Here is an 18,230-nt window from a genome sequence, read left to right as displayed (position 1 = left end):
AAATATGATAAAAGAAGAAAGATATGAAAGCGAATAATGCCGCGAGATTAACTGTAAAACTTCGCTTGAAAGGAATTAATTGCTGCGAGTAAAAGCGAGATCTCAGCTTCTCTCTGGTGTTCACGAGAGAATGAATAAAAATTACATTATTAAAAGCCATATTTTTCAAACTTATCCTGCATTTCTTAGCATCAATCTCATTTTACAAACAGGAAGATGCTGGCCATTTCTAATTTGCTCTTATGCTCATTAGGTGAACTGCTTTTTTTCTTCTTCTGGACATTTCCACATTCCGAGAAAACTAAGTCGAGTGTCATTAGTGTGCAAAAAAACAGCTCGTCGTGGGTAATCAACGAATTTTTTCAATTTTCGAGTGTCCCTTCGCTGTGTAATGAGATACTCATTTCCATTCGGGACGCGCACTTGCTCCAATTTTATGAAGGTTCGAAAACCTGTACGTACATAACACATATCCCTATATTAACCTAAACTCGCACTAGATCTATGTATATAAATAAAAGTATTGTAAAACGTTGATTAGTCAAACGAAGGGCAATGAAATCGTACTTATTTTATTACCAAAATCTGTTTGTTTTTCAATTGATTGTTTACAGTCGCATCAACCATTATAACAGCATGTTAATGACTAAGTGGAAATCAAAAGTTGAACTCGATAATTCCTTGAGGAGATTAGTCCATTGTAAAAATTTTGGTAACTCGTCCCTGCGTTATGAGAGAATTTATTGATCGTGGTAACTTGCGATTCGTAAAATTTCGCTAACATTCATTCCATCGTACAGGAAAGTCGTGGTTATACGAATAACAGAAAACCGCCCCGAACAAATCTTCTTCATTTTCCCCGATTTTCAAACGCATTTTCAATTTTAATTCCACCAGCCTCGCTCCCAAATTTCGCCAAACTTCAGTGCGCTATACCCCTAACAAGAAAACCCCATCAACGCGTACCTCCCCCAAGCCACACCTTTAACTAAAAAACAAGTAGCATTGAACAAGCCATTAAAATAGTGTCCGAATACCCTTCTTATCTGAGAAAACTTTCGCTGAATTTCAGGACAGAACTCCCGGAGCCGGCAAATTAGTATCACTTTCAAGCTCGAAACGAGTCGGGGGTTGAAAATCCGCGGCGAACGTCGGGATTGATTGAACACGAGTCCTTTGTCGAGTCCATCTGACCGACGAAAAACGGACAAGCCGACCTGAAAGCCAAGCGCCCCTCTAACGAAAGAGAATACGCGAAAATTAGAAAATCCCGTCGGGCAGAGTGACGCCTGGCCATTGACTGGCCAGCTCTGCTCGACGAGCAAATATTTAGCCACGGCGCGCGGATGGCAAACGACGAAATAAGGACGAGAAGCCATTAGGCCACTATCTTGCTTCCAGAGAAGCGAGAGAGACCTAGCCCTCTCCAATCCTCGAGCAAAGCCGGCGCCAAAGAGGTGAACGAGATGAGGCCACCTGGCTGCCGGCATACCGCTGTAAAATATGCCCCGCTTTACACGCGAGTCTCTTCCGTTCCTCTTCTTCCTCTCTCTTTTTTTTCTTCCTTTTTCAGACTGCGTCTGCTATCGTGCAAAAGGTGGCGCGTATTATACTCTGGTAACGAGAGCAGAAAAGGTTTCAATGAAGGGGCCGATTGTTCAGCAGCAGGAAGTTAATCTCTCGACGTACGATTTTGTCAGATTTAACTTCGGTCACAAAATGCACAATTTTCTTCTCAGCGGAATTGTTTCTTGGTTATACAGAGTGCCGCGAATAAATATAAAGTGAAATTTTTATTTCTAAATTCTTCGTGATATTAGAATTAGTGTTTGAGTCTGTAATTATTCACAGCATTGTACAAGCTGGAAAAAAGAAGAATCGAATGGAATTTTTGTATATGACGCTATAGATAAAAGATTCTAATAATATTTAAAATATTTGCAATTACTCTACAAATGCACTTAGTACAGACATTGTGGACACTGCAGTATTTAATACCTAATTTTTAGGGGCAAATGTTAACCTAAACACGTCGTTTTACAAAAATGTATGCATTCAATTAATTTAGCAAAAGTCACAAACCCTGGGATAATTCACTTCTAAAATCTTGAAACTGAAAATCTGACATTATCCTGTAAAAATTAGTTCTTGTTTCTCATCCAAGCGAAACGTCTATGTAAATATCTTCAGCACTAAAATTACCTTATGCCTTGCGTCTGGTTAAAATGAGAATTTTTTCAACAGAACAAATATTTTCGTTCGCCCTGGACAAACTAATTTTCCTCGTATTACAAGATCCCTCGAAGAAAAATGACATTAAAAGAGCCCGCAGTAGGATGCTGGTACGATCGTTAATGCGAAAGACGATTTTAAACATGCCACTTCAGAGCGTAGGATCCGAGCGCGTTTCGAGGTAATTAATGGTCGAGATAGAACCAGCAGACACACAGAGATCCGTTGCGAGTTGTACAGCTCGATAGATGAAGAGAGATCAAGAGCAAAACTCGAATCTGAAACGCAAAGTCTGTACCCGTTAGTAAACCGGTGAGTGATGCTACGAATTCGAGTTGCCATTATTGAGGCAACGGTCACTGAGTTCCAACACGGCTACTCTTCATTGTAATTCGAGAACAATACAATGGTAACTATATAACCAAACAACGATTTATAAACCAGACTTGGATAAATTTTACTTGAAATAAAAATAAACGATAAGAACTTCAGATAATGAATCATTTTTACTGTATTATTATTTTCATTTTAGAAATAATATGGAACGAGTAATTCTATTTTGCGTTAGGATCTAATAAATCGTTTTTAGTTGGTTTTCTATTTTAGTTAATTTTTGAAGTACAATAATAAATAATTTGGATTCTGATATTAATTGAAATTCTTAATGTCATACTTGAATATAGCTGAATTGTTTCACCATGTATATAGCATTATCTCGCGGAATCGTTTCAATTTTAATCGATCATCTTTGAGTATTACGTGCCTGACTTTGTCTGTACGAGACACTGAGGAAATCTGTATTTCTAATACAGTTAGCCATGATAGATAGCATAATAGAATCGGGAACTATTTCACGAATTATCTTAAGAGATATACGTAAAACGTACGATATTGTATATCATAAGAGATATACATATTCGATTTTTAATTTAAAACCATTTACTTACTCAGGTAAAGTATATTATATATTACTACAATGCGAGTTTCTTTTAATGTCTTTAGGGTTTTTAACTTAAATCTAATCTGTATAATAATAATTTCATTATGTATGTGCCATAATTTTGGCATTTTATAAATAGCTTATAGCAAATAGGTTCAATTCTATTGCACAGTTCTATGATCATTGTTTTCTATATTTTTCTACGATTTTCAGCTTTCTTCTAATCTAATTAACTCGTTAGAACTAAAAAAAAAAGTAATTTTATAGTATACATTTCTTAATTCTACTGAAACATCGAATTTATGTACCGAAACTAGAAGAAAGTTTATTCAATGAATATTCTCTTTCACTTGTTATAAATTTGATTATCAAATGAATTCCCTACTTTGCATAAATAAGACCCGATAAATAATCTGACTAAGCGCAATAATTTCTCAAAAATATTCCTCGCCGTCGGTTTCTAGTTGGGAAACTCTATTTCGCTCGATCAATCGGTAACTAACGACCACGGTTATTCTCACTCTACCAAATACTTTAATACAGTTAGTTCGTGTCAGAAATGCAAACTAATTTAGCCTTCGAACTTCGATATAGCTCGTCTTATCGTGAGAAATTATTGCCGGAATATATCTTACAGTTACGGTATAACATCCAAGTTTCTTCCCTCGTCTTGTACGAATTTAATTAACAATTGGGATGCAAATGACATTAATCCATAGATACTGTACGATTATTCGTAAGATGGGAACGAATCAAATTTCCATGCGAAAATTGCACCATTTGTTGATGGAAATTCTGCACTTGAAACATAGCACTATTCGCACAATATGATTTAACATATAGCTCGTTGAATAAACCGTACAATTATTTGCAGGCTCAATTAAAATTAGCGATTAAATATCAAATATACATCAATACAAAGAAAATATGAATATTCCCTTTTCTGGCTTTAAACAGTTTTTAATGTACATTTATTACAAACACCATTCTACATATACAGTACAGATAATCAATTTTTAATCAGAATTTATTTTTGTTCGATTAATTTATGACATGGAGGAGGATCTACGAATTATTTAAACTAGATTCAATAGTTAAAAAAAGCATCTTAGACAATGTTACATGTTGATTGTATTATTACGATAAAATACAAAGGGCACTCACATGTTTTCATACCATTTTCGAAGGTGGTGTAAGAATATTAGCAATGAAAAGAGTTAATATTATTATATATGTCGGAGATGAAAGAACAGCGGAGCCTTTGGAATTTTGGATAATCCCGCAACATTGTAACCTAGAGTCTACTATAGCTGTAATTGAACAATTGTAGTTATTCAACCCGATTGTAATTGTTCGAGAGTCGTGATAATGAGCTTGGGCTCGAGGCGACAGTCAGTCGCCGAACGTAGCCGCGGTCACGGGATGAACCTTTTGCCTAACAAGGTATGGAGTAATTCTATAGCTCTCCTTAAAAGAAATATTCGGGGCGACACGAGACAATAAACATTCCAACGGTTTCTGTCCCGTGGCTCGCCACGTGCAGACCCTATTCTTCGAGTAAGATGATTGCCAGATGTCGATGCGTCTCCGCAGGACATGTTCGGCTAGCCCGAGAGCCCGTTATAAATCTTAAGGTTTAGTTAACTAAAGTCCTTCAAACAGACAAACAGTCTTTGTCCCAACTACGGGAAGATAGGGGAGACATATTTTTCAACTAGTGGCGTCTCCCACTAGCAACTTTCCCTCGAGGGCGGCTAACATCCTTTTCTAACCACCGATATGGAGATTGACCAATTAGCAGCAACGCCAATTTCCCTTACTTTCTGAACGAAGGCTTTTCTCGACGAATCCGATGATCTCGTGTCCTTAGACACACCCCATTATAGTTTTCCTCTGTGGCATCATCGGGACAGGAAAGGCATTCTCGTTCGCGATCTCAATGATGAGAGGAGTAACCCTTTACGACCAGTGAATATCACGCATCCGACTTAGATTTTGTGAGTACGTTCATCTATCATCCCGTCGACCGCGGATTCGTTATTGAACCTAGGATCATTGTCATTAGTTTCTCGAGTGCCTAACTACCACGGTTACTTGTCCGGCTCTATAATAATCGTATTTGCACTCTATTGCACAACGACAACGTGTAACCCAAACGAAGATTCGTTTCACGCCCCTAACCCTAATTCTAATGTGCGCTCCGACATATATTTCTATGTTATTGGTTGTTAAATTGTTCGTGTATTTCATCATTAATTATTAAGGGTAATTAAATTTGATTTACGAGTAGTGGTAAAAAATCATGGAAGTCAGAAGTTGACGAATAAAAGAACTTTTCACACGAATAAGGACATCTATTTCTATGAACGAACAAAAGTAATCTGCTTGAGAAACTGACTCTAAAAATGCTTCGTTGTATGATTTATAGGAAAACAGAGCACGTTGTCTTCATTAATAATTCCATGCTACGAGTGTGGCTAAATTCACGAAGAATCAATAAAGCGGAAACAGAAAGAGGGAGGACAGACAGGCGAAGTTGAATCACCCTCGGCACGTGCCTCTTTTCGAAACTGATTTCTCCTTTATTCGAATTTCTGGTCACATATTTCGAGCCTCATTGGCATATTATAAAGTAACATTGATATCGGGCACGGGGTAGGGATCATAATTATGCATGGAAAGGAACTTGTTCCTAGAATTATTGTATAATTCTACTCGAGTCCTCACCCTCATTTCTCATTGTCAGTGTCACATTACTAAAAGTAACATGAAATTTATTTTCTTTCCTTGTCTTGGTTTCCAGCGAATATCAGGATAAATAAATTAATTTTTTGAATGACTCAACTTCAATATATAAGATGCTTCGATACGCTTGTGAATTCTTTTAATGGATTAATTTATTCCAAAATATGTTAAAATAAGAGAATTCAAATGAAAACGAGATTATTTTAAATATGTAAGTTTTGTGTAATTATAAATTACTTCTTCTTTATAATAAAAAGGACTAATAAATGATATTACAATTTTTTTAATATTTCATGAAAAATGTGTATATCTTTAGAATACACTTTGACTGGTACATAGATATATTTAAATTGTAAGCATATCTGTTTGCTCGATGACTATCTATAATAAGCTATTATTTAAATTGAAAAATTATTTTCTCTGCCAGAATATTTCTTTATAGCACATAAAACTGTACCACACGATGTTAGTTTTTACATATGTTACATGAGATAATCCAATTTCCATATATAAAGAGACAAATAAAAAAGGTAAAGAAAGTATGGAAACATTTCTGGGATTTTTGTAGAATTTTGCTCGAGATGCTTAATCTGTGTTTTTAACTGAACTCGTAAAATCGGAAAACACGTTATTCAGGGCATTTAATCAAGTTTCAAATTTACGTTGGTACACGCGCGTCATTTTCGTCTTCATGGCTATTTCTTTTTTTTCTATTCTTGTGAGTCTGGATACCCCGTGTATATATATAAAATATTGCATCGAGATAACACGAAGTTGCACACCACGTTTTTTATTCACTTAGCACGTTCGATATTTCACGTGGTCGCCGCATGCAAGAAAAATGTTTATTGGAAAACGTGAAAAATTGATATCCTGCGCGGCAACTCTGGAAAGCTGTTAAAATTTAAAATACATCTCCGTGAAAAGCATGTTTCACGTCGAACTGAGAGTATCCGAGATACGCGTGTATAAAATAAGAATATAAAGAAGGAAGTGATAAAAACTTTGATATATATATCCATATAATCGTACGAGCGGAATATTGTGTGAAAATCAAAGCATATTTAAAAACACGAGTGAAATTATTGTATACAAATATTAACAATAGGCTGCGAAATTCTATACAGTATTTATAGGAAGATCCATCTTCTAAATTATAGAAATAAGATACATAAAAATAAGAATTCGTATAAATATTCGTAATCCAATTATTAAATTACTTTAAAATACAACGTTCAAGTATGAATCAGCAAAAATATGAAATCTGTATCGCTTATAAATTACGACATAAAGAAAGCGATATTATATCTACACACATACCAAATTTTCAAAAATTATCGAAAACGTATGTGATAATTTTCTGTCTTCGTTTAAGGAAAATTTAAATGAGTTTCAGCGTTCCTTATTTCAGAATGGCTAACAACAAACATCTAAATTTTAATTAGTGAGAAAGAAAATGGGAGAAAATGGAACGCGTGTGTATTTCTAGCGTCATAGAAGGAAAAGCAAATGTAAATGTGGCAAGGTCTGAGTCAATATTATTTGTCGGGATTACCACGTCGAAATTGCTCTTCATCCAGCATTGTACAATCAAAACACGTGCTTGGCATACGTGCTTAACTCCTATGACTCGATAATTATGAATTTTGATATATATATATAGTAAACAAGTAACGCGGATTATTCTTGAAATACAATTATTCCTGGAATGTTCATCAACAGCAAATATTACATTTAATTGTTAATGCTCTTGTTTACTGTGATATTGAACATATATGCAGAAGCAGCAATATCTAATCATTTTTAACATTATTATTTTAAGGTACATATAAGATACAGATGAAGGGACATATCATTTTATGTTAATTTGCTTGAGTCAGAGTTTTCTATATTATGCACTTTCGTGTTAAAGTATAAGAAATAAAATTTGTAATTCAATTGTAAGTTATGGTAATTTATATTATTTTAAAGTACTGTTATAAGCGCGTTATAATGGCAATTATAATAGCAAATATTATAAAATAATCGCTTCTCATTTAAAGTACATTATAATTATATCAATTCAAAGTTCTAGTAAAAGCAATAAATTATTTAATGCTATAAACACACAAAATTATATGTAAACCGCTTTCATATTTACTGAGTCATCTAATAAAGTTCATGAATTTATAGCACACTGTTCGTGAAATGTTTCTTATTGAATTTCTCTTACTTTCACGTTAAATATGGATATTTACTTGTTCTCCGGTCAAAACCATTATATGCATTACTTTATGAACATTAAATAAGAAAGTTGCTAATACCCATTAATCAGATATCGACAATTTAATAATGTAATATCGTAATATTTAGTAATTTCTGTTTGCTTATATTTCACATACCAAGTACAGTAAATTCTGATACTCGGTATTCTCGTTATTCTACCTAACAATGAAGAATTGAACATTTCACTTACAAAAGAAAGATATTAACCGCTTCATGGCGCTTATGGCGCTACTATAAAGAAGCTTACCACCGTAACTACGTTATGTTTCTCTTACAACCACACCTACAACTTTCATAAATAATGTTTTCATTTATCATTTAATAATAATATTATTATACTAATCAAAACATATGAGACAGATAACATATTATATTAAAATGATGAAGTAAGTCATTTCCACACGAAATATAAACAAACAATCACATACCTGTCATCTTAACACAAATAACCACCAAGAGTTAAAATAACTAATTTTCGTAGCCAAACAACAGAACACTTATTCAAAGATTTATATCTCAAACTAGCCGCGTTTTCGAAGAAAAATAACAAAGCAAAACTACGTTTCCGTAAAATCGTAAGAACCCAATTTATCACGCCACCTTCTACTTGACACGCTCAACATGTAACACTAGTGACAACGTCGCGTTTGAAAATGTCAAACGAAAATTTCGTCGAGTCGCGATAAAGAGGACGTAACAATCCGAGCAGCGTGTGTGGTGCGTCTTCGAAAAAGCGAGTAACGTGGAGCGGGGATAACTTCGATAAAGGGAACCTCATATGTAGGGATTACGTGGTTCCTCTCCCTTTTCATCCCTATCGTACAGCTTGACCTCGGTCGCGCGATCCTCTTGGCTGTTTACACAGCACCGTTGAAATGGCAGACACGGAGACACGTATTTTGCGAGCTGCGAGCGCAAACTTTGCGTTCCAAGCTACGCGATATGCGTCAGTATGCCTAGACATCGGTTATTGCCACGTTTTCGACGTTTCTGCGATTGTTTGCCCTCTCTCGCCTTATACAACGACTAACGTACAGCGACAATGTCATCACGGTTTCCCTTCGCGACCTGCCACGTGCGTATGTAACAATCGCAGCTTTGTTATGCCGCGGTAAAATACACGCAAGTGTTGTTACAGTGATATATTTCCTCGGCGCACGAGTTATGTCACGAGGCACCTGCTGCATTTGTAATGACGGTGTTACGCTTAACTTGGTTACACGACCTTTAAGCATTGCGGCGTTTAATAAAGTGCGGTCGAGGATATTGGTGGATTTATGTGCTTCGTTTTGTTTACACTTTGCATCTTTGGTTTAGGAGATAGGACTGTTTCGTATGAGAAAGTAACTTAACCGATGGTAAAACCGTCTGATGGTTAAGTCGTTCATGTCGTTCTTGTATCTCTTTTTCTTAATTTTTTCTCGCATTTTTATCTATGTATGTGGATTTATCTATGTAGATTAGGAGAAACGTAATAAGTACTTTGTGAGGTTGTGAAATTTACCGTGGAATTCTGTGAACAGACCTATGTACAATTAGTATTTTAATGTAATTGGCTTCGTGTAATTGGCTTGAGAAAACTAACATGTGCGATGCAACGTTTCTTTAGAGAAACCGTATAGTAATTAACATATTATCGATTAACTTGTACTAACTACGCTTATTATGAATTTACCAAGTCAAATAATCTCACTCTAATTTGTATCGGATCGAAATTTGTAAGTTAAACATAAGATCTTCACGCGGTGTTAAATAGGTGCATAATGCTGATGCTCGAACACGCAATTACTAAGTACACAGAATTAGAAATCTTTAGAAAATCAATGAAAAAACATGAATTTTCTTTTTTATATGAGAAGATAGGAGACGAAGATTTAATTTTGTGATGTTTCTACATAGGTCACGATCTTCTGTTATTTAGAAAAAAGAAACTAAAAGTATTTATAACTTTACAAACATTTTCCGTAATTTATCTTTTCAGCTATCATAATTCTACTACCATTTGTACAAAAGATGTCATAATCAAAAAAATCGCTTCTGAAATTATAAAACCCGCCTTGACAATTATTTCATTCCTTCCGACGAATCAAACACGCAAAGCTATATATATAGTGCACGTCAAAAAGTTGAAAAACTTCTATAGCATATAAATTATTTAAATACATCAACCACAAACCAATATTTTACGTCAAATGCTAGGAAAACAATGGTTCGAACGGAAGTGGTAAAAATGGTACCAAAAACAAGTATATAAAACGAATCAAGAAACCACGAAACGTTTTTAATCTCTCGTGGACCACGATATTTTCTCGATAGCAATAGCGGTAACCAAATACGCTAGAAATCCACGATGTGCAAAGTAACAGTGCATTTTGACGATTGTGCAGTGTTATACTCGATATATGATGAAGAACGACATTTTTATAATACGTATGTGTTCGTATATATCTTTCATAAGAGAACACATTTAAGAATCATCAAGTAATATAAATCAAGTAATATAATGTAAATTATACTTGTTATTAGATATCAAAATATGTCTTTGTCTTATTTTATTATTAAACTTCCAACGAATCTGAACACTATTCCCTTTCTGTTTTAAATATAATGTCAACCTTTATTTCCGTACACTTGCTTCCTTTTTATACAATGTTATCTCCCCAACAGTTTTTAAACACTGACAGTATCATTTTTTTTCAAAGCACACGCCACATCATACACACACCATATGTGGCATAGATATCGTGGAACGCGCACGCTGTATTGTCAGCATCGAGTGGGTTAAGATAATAATATGCGTGTGAAATGTTTTATGAGTTTGTAAATCCTCCTAAATTTTAGGAATAGGTAGGACGAATACATAATTTTATGTTAGTCGAATTAGTCAAAAATATCACCTTTAAAAACTATATCTATTTACATACATGAACTGAGATAAACTACTTTTCAAAAACAAAGTTTCCCTCAGTTTATTGTTCAATTCCTTGGAAACTCAACCCGAATTATAAACAGATACATTGAATTTTTGGTTACATTGGATACATTTGGATACATTGAATTGATGTGAGATTTACGACAGTTCCTTCGCCATATCAAGGTAGCATTACTTCTGGAAGATTAGCTTTAAGTAGACTGTGTCGTTTTTGCTATGTAAATGCCATTGATATCGATTTTGCAATTATACGCTTGCGTAATATGCTGTATCATTTATTGATAAGAATATAATTCAATATATTTTGAAGTTGGTAAACTAAATGTCTTATTAAACTTGTAAAAATTCTGTCACAGATAATAATATTTGTAGTATATTTATATACTACTATACTATATATATAATGTTATATGAATTATATACTCATCGTAATTATATAATCTTTATATGAATTTTATACTCATCGTAATTATATAATCTTTATATGAGTTATGTAATCGTGATTCTTTTTCTATTGATATAAAGGAACTCTTTTTCGTTTATCGTATAATTTACATAATACATACAAAATAGTAATCAATATCATAGTGACGTTTTAATTAATGTTTAATTTACGGATGTGTGTTATTTTGCATATATATTAAAACTGTAATAAAATTTTGAAAATCAAATTCATTGCTATAATATTCTGCAATATATAACTGTAATAATAATAATAATAATGATCCTGGCAATAATAATTGGAATAATAACAATAGAGAATAAAATAATTATCAGAGCTCTTCTCATCCATAACTTTACAAAACCATATTTTGTACGAGCAACAAAAATAACCAAGCGTCCAACTACTTTCGAGCATCAGGATATTGTACCAACATCAATGGACTGCGGATTTCTATGCATCTACATAAAGTTTGATTTACTTCATTCATTTATTTAATATAAAATGGCAACACCGCACAAAAAATCTACATCGTGCAAAAATATACAAAATATCTAAACTATATTAATCGTTGTAATATTCAGGTAAGTGAAACAAATCTCTGCACGCATTCCATCTCTTTAATTACATTCATAAAAAATTAAGTCCGCATAAAAATCCGCAGTCTAGTCATCGATGCTACTCAGATAGTTACCAAATATGTTTATTATTGAACGATCAGAAGCAAGTTTCCATTTGTTTTCACAATTTGAGAACGATCACTAAAATGCCACCTGGAATCTGGAGTAAACATCAGAATGCTTGGAAACCGCTCTAATTCCTCGATCGTGATCGTCAATCGCCATCTCTGACCTGGATGCAAGGACAAATCCTCGGTATTCGAGGCTCGAGCTCCTTGTATCCAGCAGGTAGCTCTTGAGCGACGTTCGTGAGTCATGCTATGTGAACGGTGGCATCGCATTCGCATGCAGGATACCTTCTGGCAATTTCAACGGAAGCCCGGAGCGGGAGATCGGGATTGCCCACATTGTAAACACGTTTATTAACTCGTGCACGCGAGTTAAGAATCGTGCGGGTAGAGCGTATTGAGGTAACACGCGTAATCTCGCGCGTCGCTTTGTAACCACCGTCTATGTATACACTATGCGACCATGAAACGTCCCTGACGTAATACAGCTTTCACGAATTATTTTTGCGATCTGAAGAGATCGTCAAATTGATATTTCGTGATACGAATTAGAAAATTGAATTATTTTTTTTATATACAGTATAGTATCGATATTTCTTTTAATCTATCGAAGATGCATAATTATTGATTGCATTAATACAAATATCGTGGCATACACAAAAGCATTAGCACAGTATACGGTTTCGTATGCAAGCTATAATTGTTGCTTGTAATTATCTATTTAACTAGTAATTAACAAAATAATATTTGTTACTGACACGATACAAATTATTATAAGTTAACTTAGGCTTGATATTGTATTATTTTATTTGAGTTTACGCGAAAATATTGAGAAGAGTCTAATTTATACGTGTAATCTGCAATTGTGACGAAGAGAATTCACTGAACGATGTACTGAAAGTTTAAAATTTTGATAAGAAGGTTAACAGCATGATAAAAAGACATAAAGTAAATACACATATTACTTAATATACATTATCGATTGGGTGGATTTAAAGAAGAATTATACAGAAACAGCAACACTTGACATGCTTTTTAAGGAGCGTTAGTGAATTTATTACACAACCTAACTCAAATTTACATTTTCGTAAATGTGCTTCTGTCTTTGTGAGTTTACAATTCGCAATTTATTCCGTTTGAATAAATTTTCTTCCATTCGAGTCACGTATTGAAATCTACATTTATTTGAATTTAGGCAGATTTACATTCGTGAATTTTTCAACAGACAGCCTAAAAGTTCAAGTTTAGATATCAATACACAACAGATGTTATGACTTTGATTCGCAGGCAATACCGTAACACTTGCGAAACATCTGTGCCTTTCATTTTGATGGACTATAAGATTACTTACAATCTCTAATAAAAAGGTTTTCCCTTGTGATCGTTTATTCACCGATAAAACTTCGAAGAATGTCCTGTAAATTCTAGAATTCCAAAATATACAACAATGTATGCATTTAGTTTCAACAAAACCTTTCAACTACTTAACGGAGATAAAAATCGATATACCATTCTTCTTATGCATTTACTAAGATAGTATTCTGGAAGGAATTAGTTTAACCGAAGCTTACCATTTTTTAAAATAGACACTCTACGCATCATTACAACATCTTATACGCATATTGTTCTTCTATTCAGTTTGTCTCTTTGGAATAACATAGCTGTATGTTTAGCCTTCGTAACCTCAGACCGCCAGTTGTTAAATACAAACAATGTAGAAGTTACAACAGTTAGTTACCGCTTAGCACTTGTAAACAGTGGACATTAGTGTAAGGCGATCTGGGTAAAACATGATTCTGGAATTCTTCTGGATTCATGATTCTTTTTATTGCTTACAATTCATTTAAGTAGGAACGGACTATGGGTAAATCAAAGAATTTACTTGAAAACATGTATGCATGTATGCATGCACAAGCAGGCATGTATTGCGATCAGCCGAAAAACGTAAGACCACGGAAAACAATGCTGAAAATGGATCGCCGGATTCATTGATTGAGCGAAAAGAATTGTTTTCGTAGTGCAAATAATATTGCTGCGGAGATAAACTATAAAAACGATACACAAATTAGTGCTTAACTTAGGAGGACGAAAACCCCAAAAGAAACCACTGCTGAATTCTAGGAATCGAACAAGACGACTTGCATTTGCTAAAGCTCATAAGCATTGGATAAGTGAAGATTAGTAAAAGGTATTGTTTTCGATATTTTATAATTATGTTTAACTGTCAATTATCAAACAGGAATTAATCAACAATACTTAATGAAATAAAAGTATAATTTCAAAGGGAATTTGAATTGTACAGTATTTATTTCCAAATTTAGCATGCACAGATAAGCATAAAGTATAAGCGTATAGGACTAAATAATTTTTGTATGATCAATTATTATACTTTACTTGTTTATTATATTATACTGTATAAACTATATACTTCTATAAATTTGTATTATTTTACGCTACGGCAAATTATTTCTTCTACCAACAATTTACGTATTTTGTTACAAAATAAATTGATATTAAATATATGTTTATTATATTTAAAACAATGAATAATAAAATTTTGCCTTGGCAAATTTTGGTTGATTCTATAATCGCTCAACAGAACTAACATCTCCGGTATGGTCTAGTGGCTAGGATACCTGGCTCTCACCCAGGAGGCTCGGGTTCGATTCCCGGTACCGGAAATCTTCTTTTTGAAATTTAGAACGAAATGAATGAAATATTTTTTAGCTTTTGCGATTGTTATTAATTACTATCTAATAAAGCATTCATGAAATGTGTACATTTTGCACTTATCTAAGAAAAAAAACAAAGTTAGCCCACATTAAGAGTTAAAATCAAATTTTATATTAAAATCACAATATAGATTAAAAACCCCCATTTAATACATAAAATAAGTTTATTGTAAATAAATAACAATCTCTAGAAATCAATCTTATCTATTTGAACAGTCGTTATCAAACCAAAGTATTTAAATGATCGTTTCAAAGTATCCGGACATTTGCTCATTTTGGTCATACAATATTGACAATGTGAGAAATATACGTTTCAATAAAGTCTATACTTCGTAATGTACGATCAAAACTCCGTTTTACGGCCGCTATTTTAAGACGTTTAGCTAATCCCAGAATACAAATCGATTCCAATCCATTCGCCGTTACGAAAAGGAATGGTCCTGTTAGGAAAATTCAAGGGCCTCGTTGTCACATCGATGAGGCAAATTTCTCTGTCATTTTTTATCGGTTGTCCTATATATCGATACATACGATATAGGATATTTCAGGATAGCGTATCCTCCACAGATGTCCTGGTGAAAGCATAAGCGGGTAGAGTCTACTTATCGACACTCGAAAATATTTTATCCTTACAACTATTTGTTAAATCAACAGTTACAGACTTAGACCCCTAAGTATATAATTTTGTATAGATCTTTCCTACATCATAGTCTCATTGAACCACGACTCATCTTAAAATTAGCGTAAAGCTGAGCTTAGTTTACGCTTGTTACAGAAGCGAAGAAAGTAGAATTCGAAAGTAGATACCACTTGGAAGAAAATGCATCGTGGGAGGGAGGCAACGGGTGCAGATGCAACGGTACCTTGACAGTCACGTTTCTCCACGCCCTGTGATTATTGAATATTTAATGTCGGTTGCACGACGTTTGACTTCCTGATCCAAGCGTGCAAACCGTAATCGGCGTGATCATGCGATTTAACAACGCTCTGAATAGCCTTTGTCCGGAGATTTAGTGCCATCGATCCAAACCGCGTTTCCAACCTCTATAATATTACGTTCCGCTTTCCATTTCGTATCGTATCGCATCGTCGTTGCATGTTTGGACACACGCTATTCAAATTGTGCAGCGTACGCGTATTAGCTAGACGTCCTGCGTGTGTGTCTTCGACGATAAATTGATGGCTGGATGAAAATAATTCCATGCCAAATAGGTTGCTTATGATAACTGATCGGTAATTTATGAATATTTAATGGATTTTGCGGGACATACAGTAGCTACAAAAAGTAATATATTCGCACAGCATCGTATTTATTGTAATGTTTGCATCCTAAATAATCAAGTCCAAGTATTTTCATCTGATTACGAAAATGTTGTACTTACTATGAAAATAAGATGTAAAACCTAATAAAGAAGATTGTTCATTGGAAAGTAAGAGTACGTACAAATACCTTTTGTAGTCACTGTATGTTTAGTACAAGCCAAAATATAGAGAGATCGCAAATTAACCTTGTTTATGATCGAACTTTCTAATATTCGAACTATCGATGCCGAAATATCTGATATTATAATAAAAATCATTAGTTTTATACAGTTATGTAGAGAAAGAGTTTATTAATAAAGTGTTAATTTGTAAACATGAACACTTTCGCGAAAATGCTGGAAAGCTAGTAACAATGAACTTACTCATTTCACAAATACGGAAACACAGGAAATCGCTGGTTTACCGCTCGAAATACAGGCAAATGCACATGATTCACCACTCATAGTTGCATTGTAACTTGCGATGTTACTCACAGACGCCGACTTAGTGTGAGGGGAATGTATCAGACATCGTAATTGAGAACGTTATTAATTTTAACTTGCATAATAAAGCGATTATTGCCATATTATCTTTATGGTAATAAACAGATGAGATGTTGAATGTTACAAATATTTCTGTAACAATTAGCTATTTTTTATATACATTCGTATTATATAAAATTTAAGTTTCTTTTATACCTATAAATTATTTCTTGGTCTGTAGGACAAGGGTAGGATGCAGAAGGCAAAAGACTACCTAAAATATACGAGGAAAAGTTACACACGTAACTTACACCGCTCGGACCGACAGTTTTATGACGAAACCCTATAACAATAACTAGATCCTGAACACTCGAAAACGTCTGCTGAGATTCCATGAATCAACCGACATACCATTCTTTTGCTGAACGTTGCTTGAAGCGAATTTGAACGAGTCTTTAACCATCATTGTAGAATATTTTTAAATTACTTGTGTCTTAAAAGCAAAATATATATCACCTTTTGTCTTATAACATAAACATTAATTGCTAAAAATATTTAGAGGTATTTATATATATGTGTATATTATTCCTTTCGTAATTAGAATTAATTAGATTGTCCTGTTTCTAATTCAGCTAATAGTGTAAGCAAGAACATCTAGAACCAGCCTTTCATTATTTTTTTATTCAAAGAAGGCTTAAGGCAAAATTTTTAAGACTGAGTTAAGTTTTTAATAAATTGATAATAAATTGATTGAATTCAACATGTAAATTTAAGATTTGTTTCCTTTTTTGTCATTAAATATTTCACAAGAATAGAGCTTGCACAATTTATTTTATTTCAAGTTGTTAAAGAAAACATTGTTGAATTAAAACACAAATTTAAATCACCATAGATAAAAAAAATTTGTCGAAATTAACACGATTGATATAACAAATAGATAGAATAAAGTTCATTATATTTTATTCTGTTTACTTATTAGGTAGTTTACTTATTATACTACATATGAACAAATTTAAATTTATATTACTTTATTAAATGCTTATTAACTATTATAATTTCCAACAATTGTATGGTTTTACTTTACATATTATTTCTTATAAAATAGATAAGTTTTATATGAGATTTTATTTTTCAAGTATTGATTACGATTCCAATATTGAAAATTACTCATACGAGCGATTAATTCATTAAAATTTTATATAATAGTACATCTTTCCTTTAAATACAGTTCCAATATGACGCAGGATACGAAATCCGGTATGCTCTAGTGGCTAGGATATCTGGCTTTCACCCAGGAGGCCCGGGTTCAATTCCCGGTACCGGAAGTTTATTTTTGAAATTTTTTTCTTATTTTATTTGTATAAAAATACATAGCATTTTTTAGTAAATTAATGAAATTATTTGATGACCTTCCCAATCTTAATGACCTTAAAATATGTTGTCGGGGTAAATATTTTAAAGAACTTTTCC

The 18,230-nt window shown here is 33.5% G+C and overlaps 1 protein-coding gene and 2 non-coding genes across 3 annotated transcripts in view; 2 read left to right on the top strand and 1 right to left on the bottom strand.

The window, feature by feature from the left end:
• Positions 1-18,230, bottom strand: part of LOC117155847 (uncharacterized) — a 149,215-nt gene that overhangs the window by 47,363 nt on the left and 83,622 nt on the right. The window lies entirely within an intron of this gene.
• TRNAE-CUC (transfer RNA glutamic acid (anticodon CUC)) lies at positions 14,854-14,925 on the top strand. Its single transcript has one exon. It is a non-coding gene; the product is annotated as a tRNA-Glu (tRNA).
• Positions 18,014-18,085, top strand: TRNAE-UUC (transfer RNA glutamic acid (anticodon UUC)). Its single transcript has one exon. It is a non-coding gene; the product is annotated as a tRNA-Glu (tRNA).

Source organism: Bombus vancouverensis, chromosome 8 (genome assembly GCF_051014615.1).
Source record: "Bombus vancouverensis nearcticus chromosome 8, iyBomVanc1_principal, whole genome shotgun sequence".
Classification (NCBI taxonomy): Eukaryota; Metazoa; Arthropoda; class Insecta; order Hymenoptera; family Apidae; genus Bombus; species Bombus vancouverensis.
Note: the sequence above shows the minus strand (reverse complement) of the source record. Positions and strands in the feature narration are given on the sequence as shown.